Source organism: Mixophyes fleayi, chromosome 12 (assembly GCF_038048845.1).
Source record: "Mixophyes fleayi isolate aMixFle1 chromosome 12, aMixFle1.hap1, whole genome shotgun sequence".
In the NCBI taxonomy this organism is placed as follows: domain Eukaryota; kingdom Metazoa; phylum Chordata; class Amphibia; order Anura; family Limnodynastidae; genus Mixophyes; species Mixophyes fleayi.
The window spans coordinates 21,130,466-21,143,878 of record NC_134413.1 but is presented as its reverse complement, the minus strand read 5'-3'; the positions used below and the strand labels follow the sequence as shown (position 1 = coordinate 21,143,878).

Below are 13,413 nucleotides of genomic sequence, written 5' to 3'. Positions count from 1 at the left end.
CAGAATGTTCATGTATTTAAATTTGTCGGAATAAACAATCTTCAATACAAGAAAAAAAAAATGGGAGGGGGAGGGAATGGAGAAGAAAGCTGGTTGGGTAGATATACAGTGTTTCTCTCATTAAATCTAAGACACAGCATCATCAGCTATTTATATAGCACCACAAATTCCGCAGCGCTGTACAGAGAACTCGCTCACATCAGTCCCTGCCTCATTGGGGCTCACAGTCTTGATTCCCTAATATACACACACTGCTATTTGATAGCAGCCAATCGACCTACTAGTGTGTGTTTTTGGAGTGTGGGAGGAAACCGGAGCACCTGGAGGAAACAGGCACAAACACGAGGAGAACATAAAAACTCCACACAGATAAGGCCATGGTCAGGACTCGAACTCATGACCCCAGTGCTGTGAGGCAGAAGTGCTAGCCACTAAGCCACCGTGCTGCCCATACACATGAATCATGACCCCAGAAATGCAAGAGTTAAAAAAGCTGACTATAATGTGAACCCCCTAAAGGGCTGCAGTAAAAGTCTCCTGTTCAGTGGATGTCTCAAAACAAGTACACAGGTGCATAAAGGACAGGCATACAATAAACCCAGAAACCCTCATTTTAGGTACATACCAGCAGCTGTTCTATACAACCCTACATGGTGGAATATTTGGTTTGATGATCATTTAGCTTAGTGGAAATGGATCATGAATTTTTAAGAAGCTAGTTGATTTACTTAACCGACGGATAGCATTCTGTAGGGAGGAGAAGAATCAAAATCCTTAACTGTTCTATATTATAGTTCATTGTAAGATACGATCATAGCAGTGAGCATATCACAGAGACCTGACTGGAAGGTATTAGGGGAAAAATAGGGTGGAAGAGGTCCGGGAAACATTTCTGGACTATACTTTACTGAATAACAAGTTTTATTTATTATTTAACAGTGTGTGACTGGCTTCCTACCAAATAATTGCAAATAGACTAAGGGCCTGATTCATTAAGGATCTTAACTTGAGAAACTTCTTATTTCAGTCTCCTGGACAAAACCATGTGTACAAAGCAAGGGGTGCAAATTAGTATTCTGTTTTGCACATAAATTAAATACTGACTGTTTTTTCATGTACCACACAAATATCAACTTTAAATTTCAGTGTACAAATAAGATATCAAGTATTTGTGTGCTACATGAAAAAACAGTCAGTATTTAACTTATGTGCAAAACAGAAAACTAATTTGCATCCCTTGCATTGTACTATGGTTTTGTCCAGGAGACTGAAATAAGAAGTTTCTTCATTTAAGATCCTTAATGAATCAGGCCTCAAGACACCACTGGCTGTACTGTTAACGGTCACCCTCAGAAAAACTTAAAGGACAACCAGCTGGACCATGTAGCTCCCAATGGAAGACATTAAACAGTTAGGAATGATCATTTCACAACACCACATATTGCCATAAAGGATGTAGCTCTGAATTTGGTAAAGTATAGACTCTTAGAGGTAAATTTATCAAGCGGTGGTTTTGAAAAAGGTGATATTTTGCTTATAGCAACCAGTCAGATTCTAGCTGTCATTTTGCAGAATGTACTAAATAAATAACTAGAATCTGATTGGTTGCTATAGGCAACATCTCCACCTTTTCAAACCCACAGCTTGATAAATTTACCCCCAAGACACATAACCTGTATACCGTAGTTTAACATGAACACTGGTTCTAACTGTAAATAAGTGTATATTATGTAACATTAAGATGCTACGAAGCTTAAAAACATGTGTTTTACTTGTGTATGCATACTGTTTAAGGTTTACTTGTAAATGATAGATAACCTTGCTGGTTTTTGTGATTATTACAGTGTTTTGTTTTGTATTATCCTGTTAAAAATACCATTCATAATTGTTTTGTTATAACACAATAAAAAGGAGTATACGAAAAATGAAAGGGCTACTCCACCTTTAGTAGAGCACTTGTTAGATATGGGGGGTTCACGATATAGAGTGAGCCAGCTCCCTGCTTCAGCCAGAGAGGGGGCTCCCTGGAGGGAGTTTACTATTTGGTGTACGTAGGGCTGTTGTTTAATTAATGACCATCCCACTAAACTATTAATTAATAAGAATAAAATTAGTTTATTTTAAAAAGATTTTCTTGGTAGGCATCTGCCTGTCTCCTGGTTTTGCCCACTAGTAGGAATGTCACTTGGGAGTGCAAAGAGCTAAGTTCGGAGAGAGCTTATAGGGGGAATGTTTCCCTCAGACACTGAGAGCTCCATCAGTCATTGGACAGCTTCTGGCACTACCAAATGCCCAGTACAGTAGCGTGGGGCCAAGTGCTGAGTATGCAGCAGCCATAGTCCCAGACTGATAAAAGTAGGACCGAAAGGCTGATTAAACGGTATATTTACTAAACTGTGGGTTTGAAAAAGTGGAGATGTTGCCTATAGCAGCCAATCAGATTCTAAGCTGTCATTTATTTAGTACATTCTACAAAATGGCATCTAGAATCTGTTTGTTTGCAATAGGCAACATCTCCACTTTTTCAAACCCTCAGTTTAGTAAATCTAGCCCTAAGGCTGATGAGCCCATATGAAGCGCTTGGAAGCCCAGACCAGCCTACTTATACTTCCAGACACGCCAACCCTTCAGGCATACCTCTCAACTTTTTAAGTCGGTGAATCATGACAATGTACGCGTGCGCTGGTTTGCGGCAGCACATACAAAAAGGGGGCAGAACAGGGGTGAACGGGACATAGATCTCAACTTTCCAGACCGCAGGACAAAGATGATTAGATGGCGAGCTAGATCCCTCAAATTGGGACACATGGTAGGAGTATCTTCAGGCTAGTGCCAGATTTGTCTGCATGCCGTCAATTGTGAAACACCGACAGATCCGTTTTATAGTTGACTCCGACCATGCATGATCACGTACAAACGGTTCAACGCTCCAAGAGGAATCAATATGTTTTGTTACTAAATGAAAAGACACCTGTTAATGGTGATAGCTGCTAAATTGAAACATTACCAGCAGTGTTTCGATAACGTTGGTTGCAGATTACACCTCCGATCTGTTTATGTGAGCTTTGGCTAATGAATCCCTTGCCAATCTTGTTTACACAGAGTTATGTTTGTGCCCTGATTATTGGGTACTAGGGAAATGCATGCAGCATTACTAGCTAATTGGACATCACATTTGTGCTCTAGGACATGATGTTTACATGAAACTGTTTAAAGTTGTGCAGGGAATCATAACATGCATAATTGATACCAATTTCATGTAGCAACACAACATGGTTCTTCCACATTTACACAGTGTGAAACCAAACCATAACGCAAATACTGAATGCCCTAAATCAATTTTAGTGTAAATATCTGAATGAGCCAATTTGCATATTATTTCCATAATTTTGCACGACGTGCACTACAGCACAGGTAAATGTGCATTGCCTTGGCTGTAGGATGTATAGTTAAAGGCTCCGATCACTAGCTAATATAGTTCTATTATGGGCAGCATGGTGGCACAGTGGTTATATTTACTAAACTGCGGGCTTGAAAAAGTGGAGATGTTCCCTATAGCAACCAATCAGATTCTAGCTATCATTTATTTAGCACATTCTACAAAATGACAGCTAGAATCTGGTTACTATAGGCAACATCTCCACTTAGTCTTTCTTAGTCTGTAGTGCCTTGAATAGGCTTTGCAAGAATTCTGTAACATGTATCTATAGCTACCAACTGCCCCTAATTTCCCAGGACCATCTCTGGGTTTAAAGATTTGTCCCTGGAATATGGACCATCTGCACAGTACCAGGGCCGCCATCAGGGGGGTACAGGGGGTACCCTTGTACCGGGCCCTGCCTGCTTCATTGTACTGGGCACCACGATTTCTGATGACGGCCCTGCACAGTACAATTCCTTTTTGTTCTATATACTGAATGCAATTATCACAGTCCATTCTTCTTCTCTAAGCTGTTTATCTTAGTACTGAACAGAAGCATTGAAATTTGCAAATAAATGACCAAGTACAAAACGCATGCCATGATGGAGATTATAGTACATAAATGTTTACTGAGACTTTATCATACTTAATATGCTGAGGCCATAGTTGTCTACTCTCCCAGAATGTCCGGGAGACTCCTGAATTTTTGGGATTTCTCCCGTACTCCCGAGAGAGCAGGAAAAAATCCCGGATCCAGCTTTCGGCGTTATTGAAGATGGCGGGGCGTAGCTAAATGCGGCATCATGGCCCCGCCCCCTGCTGCAATTGGCCAAAATTGCCTGAGATTGACAGGGGCGGAGCCTAATGGTGCACCGCGCATGACCACGCCCCCTTGACAGACCCCCTCCTGGAAAGCTGCCTGCAAAAGTAGACAAGTATGGCTGAGGCAATAAAAATGTAAAATGTTGCAATTATGTATCTAGGCTGTATTAAACCAGGGCACAGAGAGTCCCAGGAACTGCTTGTAAACAAGACAATTTTACTAAGAATTTTAATGCAGCAATAGATAAGAGCAATCATACCTCCGACATCCCCACATCTACTATGACACATAAGATGATCTCTTCATTGGAATTTGTTATATATATATATATATATACACACACACACACATACCTCCCAACACTTAAACATGCAAAATTGGGACAAATAAACGTGGTTGCAAGTAAACCAGGGGCCCTGAAGGCTGAAAACGTTCCATTCATTCGCTGGATTTTTTTGTTTATATATTTATATTTGCGCTCCCTGTGGCCACATTTGCCCCTTTCTTCATTGTGTAACCCAACCTGAAACCAAAGGGATCCTTACTCCTAAAATGGGACACTGTTATGGTCTGCCACGTTTGTGCTACTCCTACTACAACTGGAAAAAAAAACAAGGGGTATATTTACTAAACTGCGGGTTTGAAAAAGTGGAGATGTTGCCTATAGCAACCAATCAGGTTCTAGTTATCACTTATTTAGTACATTCTACAAAATGACAGCTAGAATCTGATTGGTTGCTACAGGCAAAACCTCAATTTTTTTCAAACCCGCAGTTTAGTAAACCTCTCAGTGGTAAATTTTTCCAGCGGGTTTAAAATGTGGAGATGTGGCCCATACAACCAATTAGATTTTAGTTATCATCTCCACTTTTCAAACCCGCCAGGAAATTCGCAGCTGGATAAATTTACCCTTTAGTATTTTGGTGAGGGGTCCCTCTCTCAGTAGCTAATCTCTTTTACCACTGTATAGCTTCCTCTGTAGTAATGTAAGTGTACTTGCTGCAAATAGATCTACTTAATGATGAGCCAGAGAATACAAATGAGGGAGAGACTAACACAGAAATATGACAGCATCCACGGAGCAAACTTTGAATCATTTTTCAAAGAAAATATAGTTATTTTGACCTTGAATAAAAGTTGGGCAGTTTACCCTCAGTTTCCTTTTATACCCCATGACACATTTCTTTAATATCAATCAATGGCATCTAAAATCAAACATGAAAAAAAACAGATGCAATTAAATTTGTAGAATTGTATTTTTATAAGGATACATGTATTAGTTTTCTCTTTTATTGATAATTTAAATGACAAATGTAAACATATTGGGGCAGCATAGTGGCTTAGTGATTAGCACTCCTGCCTTACAGCACTGGGGTGATGAGTTCAATTCCCAACCATGGCCTTATCTGTGTGGTGTTTGTGTGTTTGCGTGGGTTTCCTCCAGGTGCTCTGGTTTCCTCCCACACTCCAAAAACATACTAATAGGTTAATTGGCTGCTATCAAATTGACCCTAGTCTCTGTGTGTGTGTGTGTGTGTGTGTGTGTGTGTGTGTGTGTGTATGTTAGGAAATTTAGACTGTAAGCTCCAATTGGGTAGGGACTAATGTGAATGAGTTCTCTGTACAGCGCTGCGGAATTAGTGGTGCTATATAAATAAACGATGATGATGATGATGATGATATTATGTAGGAGCTATAAATGAAATTACACTAACCTGAGATTTTCACACTTCTATCACTTACTAACACAATGACCAGAGCTCCCAGCCTTTCAAAATATTTTTCAGATAAATGTTCTGTGAAGCAAAATGTCTCACATCTGCCCATTCACAAAATTCCATCACCAGGGCCGGTTCAAGGGCAACTGAGACATTCACATTAGGCCCTAGCTAGCATTGTGGAACAAGTTCTGTGCTACTTACAACTTTTACCATTCATTATAGCAGGATTTGGCAGCATGTCAAGGATACTACCTCAAGGTTTCAGTACTATGTTTTAAAATCAATTTAATTTTATTACTGTTATAGCCTTCTACTCTAAGGGGTATATTTACTAAACTGCGGGTTTGAAAAAGTGGTGATGTTGCCTATAGCAACCAATCAGATTCTAGCTGTCATTTTGTAGAATGTACTAAATAAATGATAATTAGAATCTGATTGGTTGCTATAGGCAACATTTCCACTTTTTCAAACCACCATTTAATTAAAAATCTGCCTTAGCACCCCCCATATGAATATAGTGTACGATAAAAAATAAAAGGGTCAAACAATGCAGAAGACTCTTAAACATTATATTGCATATCTGATTATACTGCACTGTGACCCTGTATTGTTTATTACTGTGCTTGTCCCCAGTTGTAAAGCGCTACAGAATTTGCTGGTGCTATATAAATAAATAAATGATGATGATGATAGCAGGTAAATATAGCACAATTGCCTTTAACCAGTGAAAGCTGTGAAATGGAGGAAGTTGTCACTGATTTTATATATATCAGATAAAGTACAGCTACAACGCCTTAAAAATAAGAGTTCAAACTATCAGAACTGGGACAACTGTCTATTGATAAACAAGAGACAAGTCTACACCCTATAACAACCCATTTTGTATCAACCAGCGCAAGTCAATTTAAGGCAGAGTTGCCCCACAGGTCTTAAGCAGGTTTTATAAAAAGGAAGGTCGAATTTAAGACAGTTTCATCAAGAGGCTGGTAGATACAGCACCAAAACAGAATCGGATGCAGGACCGTAACTAGGGGCTGTGCGACAGGGGTGACTGCCCAGGGCGCAACGCTGAAGGGGGGCACAATTTAGGAATATTTTAGGTTCATTTGGTTAAAATTGAGGGCTAGGGGGGTGACATTTGTCTTTCTCACCCCAGGCACTAGAAGTCTGTTACGGCTCTGATCAGATGGCATGGTCAAGGAGAAGTCAAAGTGCAATGCCAAGGTCTAGGCAGGCAGGTAACATGCACGGTTAGAAGTTGAGCAGGGTCCAACACCAATAGAACTATAGGAATCAGCACATCCAGGGACCTAAAAGTTATTTTCATGGGCACCGTACAGCATTTGCTCTGGAATTATGTAGATACATAGGGCTGATACATTGTTTGCCGACACTGTCTAGATTGCATAGAGTTCCACGGGCCTGATTCATTAAGGATCTTAACTTAAGAAATTTGTTACAATGCAAGGGGTACAAATTAGTTTTCTGTTTTGCACATAAGTTACATACTGACTGTTTTTTTTATGTAACACACAAATATCCACTTTAAATTTCAGTGTACAAATAAGCTATCAAGTATTTGTGTGCTACATGAAAAAACAGTCAGTATTTAACTTATGTGCAAAACAGAATACTAATTTGCACCCCTTGCATTGTAACATGGTTTTGTCCAGGAGACTGAAATAAAAAGTTTCTTAAGTTAAGATCCTTAATGAATCAGGCCCCACATTTGCAAAGGCCGGTCCTGGAACCTGATATCACCATTCTGTGTTATTGGGGAACCCTGATCCTTCTATCTAATTTCCTGGGTTTTAAAGTATCAAGCTGTGGTTTTGTCAATTTTTATGGTTTTCTGCGATTTGCCGGCAGAATTTAAACAGAAATTTTTAAATAAGCAATCCCCGCCGGACTTTGCTATGATTAAAATTGCTGTTTTAAATACCGCCCGACAAATCGCAGAAATCTGACCGCAGATTGATACATTTACCCCTTAGTCTGTATTTCTGCTTGCCCCCCCTTACCTATCCCACATCATGACACCTTCCCATGAAGCACTGTCCTCACTTACACAATCACATGTGTGCACAGGTCAGTGACTCTTAGCACACTTATCTTGTGAGATACTCTGAACTGCTGTGGACATTCTGGTGAACTGATTGGCTACAGGTTGTTCTATCCCCATCAACAAAATTATAACAGTGTGTCTGTGGGGGGGGGGGGGGATCTCTGCAAGTCCGATTTCTCAATGACTCTGCGCACAATGAAAAAGTACAAAATTAATGTAGGAATATACATGGAAGGGGTTAACTCCACTCAGGCCTAAATCTCTACTGCGATCCATCATGTTATCTGGGTATTTCTGGTAGGAAAGCAAATTTTAACAGATGACCACTATGAGTGAACTTTCAACAAATTAAATTTTTAATGTTAAAACTTGCTAACAGAACAGGGAAAATCTGGGAGACCTAAAGTTAAAGACATACACTCCCTTATCATCATCATTATCAGCTATTTATATAGCGCTACTGATTCCGCAGCGCTCCCTTACTACTTCTACTCCAATACCTCTGAACATGTGTATTTCCTGAACACTAGAGGTCCATCACACAACCGTCCCATATGCAGTTGATCTGCTATTTGGTTGCAAAAGTGTTTTTACATTAAACAATTAAATATTTAAAATGGACTGTTGTGTAGTGTAATTGTAAGCTCCTAAAATTCAAAATCTTACAGAAGTTTTCACACTGTCTGGAGGAATTTCAAATGGAACAGAACCATCTTGTGGGAAGACAGCTCCCAAATGAACGGTATTTTGTTATACATACATAATTGAGATTCCCCTAGTTAACTGCAACAGAACACAACAGAAAACAATGGATAGATTACTACTGCTTAGTAAAGTCCAGGCATGGATCAATTTGCTTTATAGTCCAAGGCAGTTTTCTCAATTCCAGCCCTCAAGTGCCTACCCTCCCCCTGAACATTTCAGGTTTTGAGGATATCCATGTTTGTGCACAGGTGGTTCAATTAAAATGATTGAGGCACTAATTAAATCACCTGCATTCTAGCATGGATATGTCAGCAGCCGCGGGCTCTCTCTGCCCTGCTGGTGGCGCTCCGGACGTCGCTATGGCGACCGGGATGTCACTTCCGGTTCCTTCATCCCGGTTGCCTAGGCAACAACCGGGACGCTTCAGGCTCCCTGCCGCCACGCCCGGCCAGCTGTCAAACAGGGCGTAGGGCTGTGTAGGTTCAGGCAATTATGGCTGACTAGTGTTAGAAACGCTGCTGGGCACTCTGCTCTCTCATTGGCTCGTGCCAGTAATTTACCATGCAAGTGCTTGGACCACTTACAGGATTTTGCCCTGATTGGTCATCTGTACTATTTAAGGCAATGAGAACTGAGCCTCACTGCCAGTTATAGCGTCCTGTCTCAGTACTGCTGCCTGCTCCTGTGCTATTTTGGTGTTGAACCTTGGATTGATTTCTCTGTGTATGACTCTGCCTGTTCCTGGACTCTGAACCGTTGCCTGTGACCCTGACCTTCTGCCTGTACCCAGACTCTGAACCATTGCCTGTGACCCTGACTTTCTGCCGGTACCAGGACTCTGAACCTTTGCATGTAACCCTGACCCTGCTTGTGTCTGATGTCTCCACCGGTGCTCTGTCCAGTCCACAGATCTATGGCCTGTCTCTCCTCTGTGTATTACCTCCTGTACCTGTGCACTGCTGTGTGAACATAAACTTGTACTACACTGAGTGTAAGTCCTGGGGGCAACTGAGTACCTGTGAGCATATCTAGTCTCTACAGGGAAAGGCGGCTGCTATAGGTGAAGACCTCTTCTGCATAGCTCTACAAGTTTATGCCGTACTGGTTGCCATAATAGGATATCCTTAAATCATGGATTGTTAGGGGGGCTTGATGCTAGTGTTTTGTGTCTGTGCATAACTACCCAGAATTCTCATGTTTCGTGGTATAATCCTGGTAGCTATAAACTCATAGGCAGAGGCAGGGGGATTACAGGCACCAGGAAGTTCTAGCACTTGTACTGATTCTTTTTTTCAGGGCAGTTTGATTTGCACATTTCCAAAAGAGAATGTATGGCAAAGCTTATACATATATATCACATGTCAAATTTGTTAAGTGTGTATGTACAAAGAATATGAATATATTAGTAAGAAACAAAGTTATCCTCCATATCAAAATCCTGCCCTTCGACAATAAATACTTTCTGTTCTTATGCTCCTTCCAACCAACCATTCTATAACTGGGTGTCCCCGCTATGGATATTTCATGGATCCCCAACCTCTACCAGGATGATAAAAGCAGAGGATGGTGGAGACAGAACCCGCTGGGGTTGACAGTTCAACTTGGGAGCAGCACAAAGGAAGAATACACAGACGATGATATAGTGTTGCTGCATCATCAAATTAATATACTAATTGCAACAGTAGATAACAGATGTATATATAAAACTCAGCTGAGCTGAGTACACGGCAGTTCATAAAACAATACAATCACGGAAGTACTTCAGATGCTAACCATTAGGAACGGCATGAAGATTGGCAGTAACAGTTCAACGCTGAGATGGTGATATGGAACACTTGAAACCTTCACACCACACACAGCAATAAAGGAGAATCACTGACACAGCTAAAAGTCCAATAGGAGTAGTAGATAGACTTGGCTGATCCAGATGGAATATGATTCACTTTAGCAGATGGTTTACAGGTAACGTAATGGATCAAACAGCGGAACAGGAGATGTTAATGCAGTCCAAGAACTTGGGTAATCTGGAAACATGCAATGGAATGTTGCTTAGAAGTACAGCGTGGAAATAACAGTCCAACCGTGCGAAACACTAGGAGTCACAGATAATCCAACTTCACCAAGAGGCGTGAGTTCATTACTAACAAGATACAGCTGATAACGCACACAACTTGAATAACGGAACTGGCTACTAGCTCGGCAATATATTCTTGAGAACAGTCCAGCAACTAATAATCAGCAGAGTAGTAATATAGCCGTGCCAGACATAGAACCACAGATGACAAGATAACTTGATTGTAGTTCAATAAAGAATATAGGCAGCTTGAGCAGAGAGGTAGTTAAGCCAAATATGAGCGCAGATGTAATAGGCAACTCACAAGACAGTTCAGTGTGCAGATGGAAATCAACGGATAGTTTCAGCTTGTAGATGACCATGAACTGGTACACAGCGAATCCGATGAGAGCAGTGATGACAAGCAATCTCGGCAACCGATAACATCCAGGAGATGTCAAAGAGTCAGGTATGCAGCCAGAACCCACGGCAGTGTGAGTAACATGAAGATCAGGCAATGAGTCCCTGATCACAGGAGGTTGAAATAGTCTTCAGGAACCAATAAGCTTCGGAAGGAGGTCCCAATTAGAATATAAAACAGCTATGAAAAGGTAGAGACTCTGAAGCAGAAGACAAGCACCAACATAGTTCTTTAAAGGGCAAGTCACACGCTAGCACCTAGCTATGGGACCGGCATGTGACACTGGGTTCACCATTTGTGTACTTTCCATGCTCTACATTGCAGGCGCCATTGATCTATATTTTAAATTGATAAAGGATAATTACCTGGAAACATGAACCATCCTGCATAATCAATGAGTGCAATAGACACACAACACTCAATATGAAAATCCATGTTATGCTGATGGAACCATGTAGTTTGAAGACCCCTTATTGGCTACAGTGGTTATCCGCCTTTGGAGTACAGTCCCCTTAATATAGCCTGCCCTGCCCCCAGCAGAATATACTGGGTGCCCCACGGTAACATTCCGTTACCAGCAGTGGTTAGTTTACTCTGCAGTGGTCACAGCAGAACATTATAGTCCATCCAGTCCTCTTCAATAGAGTTTTATGGAGAGTCCTTCAGTGCTGTAAGCTGCTGTGTGATCCAACTTCTTGGCTTCAGGTAAAGAGGCATATACTATTTCCTACAAGGTATTATTAGTATTACCAGGTTATATCTAGAGAATGTTCTTTACCAACCCTTTAATATTAAGGTTCTCCCCCTTCCATCCCCAACATCCAGTCAACTCCTGCTATGTTCTGATGGAGCTTTGAGCATACATTTCGGTAAAAACATGGACAAAAATAGTCACATGACATCACAAAACAATATTTTTGCACTCTTGTGTCCCTTATTGTATTAACAACCATTATTATTATCATCTTAAAATGCCCTGTAAAGCTCAATTATTACCCATGTGTATTCATGGTTAAATCATACCAAGAGGCAAGAGCAGGGGAAGGGGCGGGGGTGCCGTGATTCAAGTCACCATATTGACGCTACTTGCAGAGAATTACTCCATCATGGCCCTGTCGGCTTCAATAGAAGATCAGATGGAATCTGGGAAGGTGGCCTATTCGTCTAGGAGGATTCCCCAAAATTTGGGAGTCTCCTGAACATTCTGGAAGATTAGGCAACCACAGGGCCCTCTTAACAACATCTTAGGCCCCCAGGCACAGCAGTGCACCGGGGCCCCTATATATATATATATATATATATATATATATATATATAAAATGATTATATATGGGCCCTGCAGCCCAGGGGGGCCCGTCGGAGGCAGCAAAAAAAAAAAACCTGGAAAAAAAAAAAGACAATACTTACCTTGCAGTCAGCTGGCGATCCAGCTCCCTCCATGGTCCCCTCCTCCGTGCGGCGCTCCGCAATGGATGTCGGGCGGGCGTGATGACGTCATGCCCGACATCCACTGCGAGCGCCGTACGGAGGAGGAGACCATGGAGGGACCCGGATTGCCAGCTGACTGCAAGGTAAGTATTGTCTTTTTTTTCCAGGTTTTTTTTTTTTTGCTGCCTCCGACGGGCCCCCCTTGGCTGCAGGGCCCCCGGGCACCTGCCCATTGCGCCCAATGGGAAAGACGGCCCTGGCCAACCATGGATTAAGTTGCTTTTCTGATGAAAGTTCTATTTATTTTGCTGGATGTGTAAATAAATGCGCTTAATATTTTCTGAGCCATTTAAAAGAGGTCACAAATAATGACTAGTCGAGCACAATGAACATGCAGCAAATGCAGTTTTTATTCTAGCATAACCCGAGGGAAACTTTCACTTTCCACCACTGGAGAAGAAAAGGGAAAAACGACAATCTATTTGATCTTTAGTGTTGTTTTACCGCAGTGCAAATATAAACAAAAAAAAAAGTATTAAACTACCATATATTGATTGCTCTGCTCACTTATAAGCAAGTTACCCTTGTTGTGGAACAATCAACTGAGAGGGAGAAGAATGGTATAAAACACTGTGCATGCTCCTAAAATAATTGTGTTTGATGAAAATCTCCACAGAAGACATAAAAAGCAATTTTGAGCTTGAAAATCAAATTTAGGGAAAGATGCAGTTGCAATTGGTTTCTGTCTCTCTACATGTAAAATGAACAACGGGAAT

General features: G+C 41.2%; 1 protein-coding gene across 2 annotated transcripts in view; it reads right to left on the bottom strand.

The window, feature by feature from the left end:
• KCNH5 (potassium voltage-gated channel subfamily H member 5) overlaps positions 1-13,413 on the bottom strand; it is a 272,890-nt gene that overhangs the window by 208,585 nt on the left and 50,892 nt on the right. The gene's annotated exons all lie outside the window — the stretch shown is intronic.